General features: G+C 39.2%; 1 pseudogene; it reads right to left on the bottom strand.

The window, feature by feature from the left end:
• Positions 1–1,903: 1,903 nt before the first annotated feature.
• Positions 1,904–2,031, bottom strand: LOC115868360 (annotated as a pseudogene).
• Between the last annotated feature and the right edge of the window lie 3,958 nt (positions 2,032–5,989).

The raw sequence follows: 5,989 nt of genomic DNA on the forward strand, positions 1-5,989 counted from the left end.
TGCTTCAGCTTGCAAGATTGGCTTCCTACAAGACATCCCCAAGGAGAAGCCACATGGACCTATCCCGATGCAGCCCTGGGTGCTGGAGCAGCCGTGTGGAGACCCCTGCTAGTGCTGAGATGCTTATTAGTTCACTGACTCAGCTTTCCTCCTGCAGTCGGCATCATTGCCTCTGTTTTGTGAGAAGGAGGACTTTGTGGACTGGTGTTGGGTTAATGGGTTAATGTTGGACTTGTGAGATTGGGTAGCATTGGGTTGGGATGTTTTTGTGATGCACACTTTCTTTACATAAAACTCTCTTATACATGAGTTGCTGTGGATTTATTTCTCTAAAGTACCTAGACTAATACATCCCTCAAAAGTGGACAGCTTACTTCATCTTTTGACATTATATCTGATAAGAGTCCATTGCTATTAATAAGGGTTTCAATAGTTAATCTCTCAACAGTGGACCTTTCCCCTCTCCTCAGTCTGTTCTTGGTCTTGAGCCCTTGCTGAAACCTCTTCACTTTGGGTGTCCCTGAAGATATTTTAAAAACCAGTGACCCAGCTTCTACTAGACAGCAAGAAGCAAGGCATCATAGTATGACAAACAGATGGATAAGAGACAAACATCCATTATTAATCAAAGCATGGAATTTATGAAATATGAATCTGTAAGAATTAAAAATCTTTAAAAATAGAATGGAATGCATAGAGAGCAAGATCCTAGGCATTGGTGAACTGAAATTGGAGGGTTTGCTCAGAAACTCCCAGGGGCAGGTCTACCCTGTCCAATCTGAGTTGGCATGGACTTGATGGCAGTGAGTGAGCTGAAATAGACTGGAATTGGCCATTTTCCATCAGATAACCATATGGTTTATGCTGGGGAATAACAAGTTCAAGAAAAATGGCATATAATTCATTGTCAAAAGGACTTCAATATCTATCTCAGTGTACAATGCTGTGATTGGATAATAACTATACACATACAAGGAAGTCCAGCTAATATAATTCTTATGCAAATGTACACATCAGCCACTAAAGCTCATAGGCACTGTGCAGGACATGGTACAGTTCTACACTATGAGTTTCTGAGATTGTAACTCTTTATGGGAGTAGAAACTCTGTACTTCCATTTGAGTTCGCTAATGCTAGGATATTGCTCTTTATGCATTCCATTCTATTTTTAATGATTTCCAATTCTCACAGGATTATATTTCATACATTCCATGTTTTGAAAGCCTCATTTTTCTCTTGTGGAGCAACTAGTGGTTTCAAGCTGCTAACCTTATAGGGAGCAGTCCAGCAAGTAACCACTATGCCACCAGAGCTCTTCTACCACTAAAGCTAGTGATCAAGAAATTGAAGAATTTATCAAGATGAATTGATAATAATTGGTGACTGGAATATGAACTTTGGGAACCCAAGACTAAGGAGCGATGTGTGGGAAGTACAGCCTTGGAGATAGAATGAAAGCTGGAGCTCACTATAGAATTTGCAAGACCAGCAACCGCTCCATTGAAAATACACTTTGTTCTATGACATAAACAGCAACTGTATACAAAGACCTCACCAGAGAACCCAGGAACCAGAATGACCACAGCTGGGGGAAGAGACTATAGAGAAGCTCAATATCAGCAGGCTAAATGAGGTCAGGGCTGACTACATACCAATCAACTGCTCATGCATAAGTTCAAATTGAAGTCGAAAAGAATCTAAAACCAGTGCATGAGAGCAAAAATATATCCTTTAATAGACCCCGCCTGAATTTTGAGGCCATTTCAAGACTAGATTTCACTCACTGTACACTTGTGACAGAAGACTTGATGAGATATAGAATGACAAAATGAGGAGCGAAGCCCAGGGGATCAAGTAGAAAGCAAATGTTTGTTTTTCCTTCTTCTCTCTCTTTTTTTCTCCTTGGCGTCTGTAACGAAATTTATCCCTGAGGTGCAGAAAAGAAAAACAGGGCCCATGCGCTACAGTTTCTGGGCCAGTGGGCCAGTGCCTGCCATGGGTGGGGCAAGCACTGAATTTGACACAGCTGCCTGAAAGCAAATGTTTTGAGAATGATGAGAGCAAAACATGTACAAAAGTGCTTGACACAATGGATGTATGTGTGGATTGTGATACGAGTTGTATAAGCCCCCAAATAAAATGATTTAATTAAGTTTTTTTAAAAAGACACTGAGCAGAACTAGGATACCTCTGGCGGTGCTAATGGTCTCCCTGATCTGGATGCTATGTCTTTGCCATTGTCTTGTTCTTGGATCAGTTAAAACTTAATAAATGTTCTTTTTAAAAAAAGAACATTATATGTGATGAAATTGAAAGATGTCAAAATGACAAGAAAGAAATAAAAGACCAAAGTGGATGTCAGATGAGACTCTTCAACTTGCTTTTCACGGTAGGGAAAATAACCAAATGGGAGAAATGATGAAGTAAAAGAGTTGAACTTTGTTCAACAAGTTGCAACAGTACATTGAAGCTTCTAGAAATTTAAACTAAGTTCAAAAGAAGACATGGAACAAGGAATATCATTTCTGACCTCAGAGGGATCTTGGCTGAAAGCATAGAACAGCAGAAAGTTTTTTGTTTGTGTTTTATTAACTATTCAAAGGTACTCAGTTATGTGGATCATGACAAATTATGAGTAACATTGAGGAGAATGGGAATTCTAGAATACTTCATTGTGTTCATGCAGAATTTATACATGGATCAAGAGGTAGTTGTTCAAACAGAACAAGGAAATACTGCCTGGTTTAAAGCCAGGTAAGGTGTGGGTCAGGGTTGTATCCTCTCACCATACCTTTCGATCAGTGTTCTGAGAAAATCCTCAGAAAAGCTGGATTCTGTGAAGAAGGATGCAGCCTCAGGATTGGACGAAGGCTTAATAACAACCTGCAATATGCAAATGACACAACCTTGAGTGCTGAAAGTAAGGGTGATTTGAAGAACTGGTTGCTGGTGGTCAAAGACTATGGTCTTCAGTATATACTGGAACCAAAATTCTCATAAATTGATTAATAGGTAACATAATAATAAATGGAGAAAAGATTGAAATTGTCGAGGATTTTGTCTTGCTTGGATCTACAATCAATGCTCATGGAAGTTGCAGTCAAGAAATCAAATGATGCTTTTCATTGGGCATATCTGCTACTACTTTATCTGACTTCTTTTGTGTTGGAGAACAAGGATGTCACTTTGAAGAGTAGGCCATGGTACTTTCAGTCATCTCATATGAACGTGAAAGTTGGACAATAAATAAGAAACATTGTTGAAGAATTGATACATTTGAATTATGATATCAGCAAAGAATATTTAAAGTTCCTCACACTGCCAGAACAAACACATCAGTCTTAGAAGAAGTACATCAAGAATGCTCCTTAGAAATAAACAAGCAATCAAACAGAAGTGAAGGAGCCCGGACAAAGTGGAGGTCCTAGGCCCCCCCCAAGATAATTGGACAGTCCCTCACAGAAGGGCCACCTGGAAGGGATGCTAAGTCCAGGACGTGGTATAACACTGATAAAACACACAATCATCCTCAAGTTCTTTAATATTTCCTCCCCACATTATTATGGCTCTTGTCTTGCCTCATTAACCAAGTTAGACCTTAGTATGCTCATGTGTATAATTAACATCGTGTGATATATGAAAGGCAAGATAGAAAACCCTTCAGAAAGAGTAACGGGGTAATGATTCCCTGAGGGTAGGGGAAGAGAGAATGGTGGGGAGCTGAGAGCAATAATGACTTTATAATCCCACCTGAGGGGAATGTATTACAGAATTGTAGGTGAATGGATATATTAGGTGGTGTAAGACAAGGATAATAATCGACACATATCTCCCTACCCGCATTCTCAGGGGGACAAACAACAGAAACCATGGGGGAAGGTAGACAGCAGTAGGCATAAGATATGAAAATAATAATTTATAATTTATCAAGGGGTCACGGGGGAGGGGAGAGAAGAGGAGTGATACTAAGAGCTCAATCAAAAGTGAATGTTTAGAAAATAATGAGGGCAACAGATATACAAATATTCTTGATGCAATTGATGTGTGGATTGCTATAAAGTTGTAAGAATCCCCAATAAAATGATCTTTTAATAAATAATAATGTATAACATATATAACATAACAATAAGGGCTCCTGGGGGTTAGGGTGGGGGATGGAAGGGATAAAGGGGAGTTGATATCAAGGAGTTCAAGAAGAATTAAAATGTTTTGAAAATGATGGTGGCAACAATTGTATAAACATGCTTGATCTAATTGAATTACAAATTGCTACATCTGTAAGAGTTCCAATAAACTGATTTTTTAAAAATGAGGATGGGGACCTTTGTTTCATGTTCTTGGGACATGTTATCAGAAAAGACCAGTCCTTGTAAAAGGACATCATGCTTAGTGAAATAGAAGCCCACCAAAAGAGACAACGGCTGTCCAGGAGATGGATGGACACCATGGATATGACAAGGACTCAGACATAACGATGATGTGGATGCCTCAGGGCCTGATGGTGTTTTGCTCAATTGTACATAACGTCTCCATGAGTCCGAGTGCATTTGACAGCACCTAACAAGAGCAGGCAATGTTTATTAGGATTAAATATTTTAAAGAATTTAAATTGATATTTAATGACTTTGTGCAATGACTTGATGCTTGGGCATTGCCTAGGGGGGATAGGCAGTCCATCTTAAGTGTTCATTAAAATTGATAACTGAAAGGAAGGCAGAGAGAAAACCAAAAGGCGATATTGATTGACTAATTATCTGGAGTAAATTGAGACAAACAGTAGTAGTAAATCATTAATGCCAGCAGATACCTGCAGTTCAATACCATTGCAATGGAATGAAGCTGCTGCTACAGATTCAATACTTCCCGGTATCAAAAGGAATCGAGCTCTGATCTGATGTTAACAGAAAGGGATTGTGGGACGGGTTTTAGAAAGTGCCTTGGCATTCTGAATGATAGAATGGAAATAGCGTGAATTGTAGTGAGAAGTCTAGGTTCAAATCCCAATTCTGGCACTCACTACTTTGTGAATACAAACAAACACTTCACTTGTCTGACCTTTTCATACAGAGATTCATACTGCTTACACCACAGGTTTGGGGAAGATGATGGCAATTCATAAAATGTGCTTTGCCCATCAAAAGCCAACCTATTGCCAGAGAGTCAATTCTGCCTTAAAAGGACCCATTGGGACACACGAACTGCGTCACAGGGCTCCCAAGGCTGTCGCCTAGATGGATGTGTACTGCCAGATCCTTCTCCTGTGGAGCAGATGTATTCAAACTGGGAGACTCACGCTCTGAGGTCGTGTCCGCTTCGCAGCTCAATGGTTCCACCCCCACACGACCGGGGCTCTATGAAAAGGAGCTGAGCTGTGACGTTTTCGATAGAGGTCGTTGTGATCATGTCTAGGCTAGCCTAAAAGTAGTTCCTTTATGCAGGCCTGATGTGCCCACGACACAGGAGTTTTACGTGTTACATTTATATTGCATATTTGAGAAAACAAACACAGGAGTTTTCTGACACTTGCCGAATGTCAAAAACAAATGAATATTTGCTCTGCAGTCCATGTTATAAGCTTCCACAATGTAGAGCACAGATGGAATTCAACAGGTCCCTGAGGAATGAATTGGCTATGCATAAAAAAGGAATGTGACTTTGGTTTTAAGAAAGGAGGAGACAAGACAAAAGGAAATGCAGCTTTAAATCTTGATAGCAAATCATATGAAAGTTATTTTATGGTCATATTCATTTTCTATCCAGCACTAATTCCATGCATAAAGTTAATGAAACTTAAATTGCTATGTCAAATTAATAAGAAATACTTCATTATATATATATATATATAGCCATTAAATTACCTAAAGATTGAAGTATTTCCATTTTAATTCCTTAAGGCACTCATCTTTAGTACTTTTAGAGTTCAATGGCTTTTATATGTATATAGTTCAATATGAACATTTCTTTCACGTAGTCATACAAATGAATGAGA

This window comes from Echinops telfairi, unplaced genomic scaffold (assembly GCF_000313985.2).
Source record: "Echinops telfairi isolate 266 unplaced genomic scaffold, ASM31398v2 ScPeMD7_9;HRSCAF=40, whole genome shotgun sequence".
Classification (NCBI taxonomy): domain Eukaryota; kingdom Metazoa; phylum Chordata; class Mammalia; order Afrosoricida; family Tenrecidae; genus Echinops; species Echinops telfairi.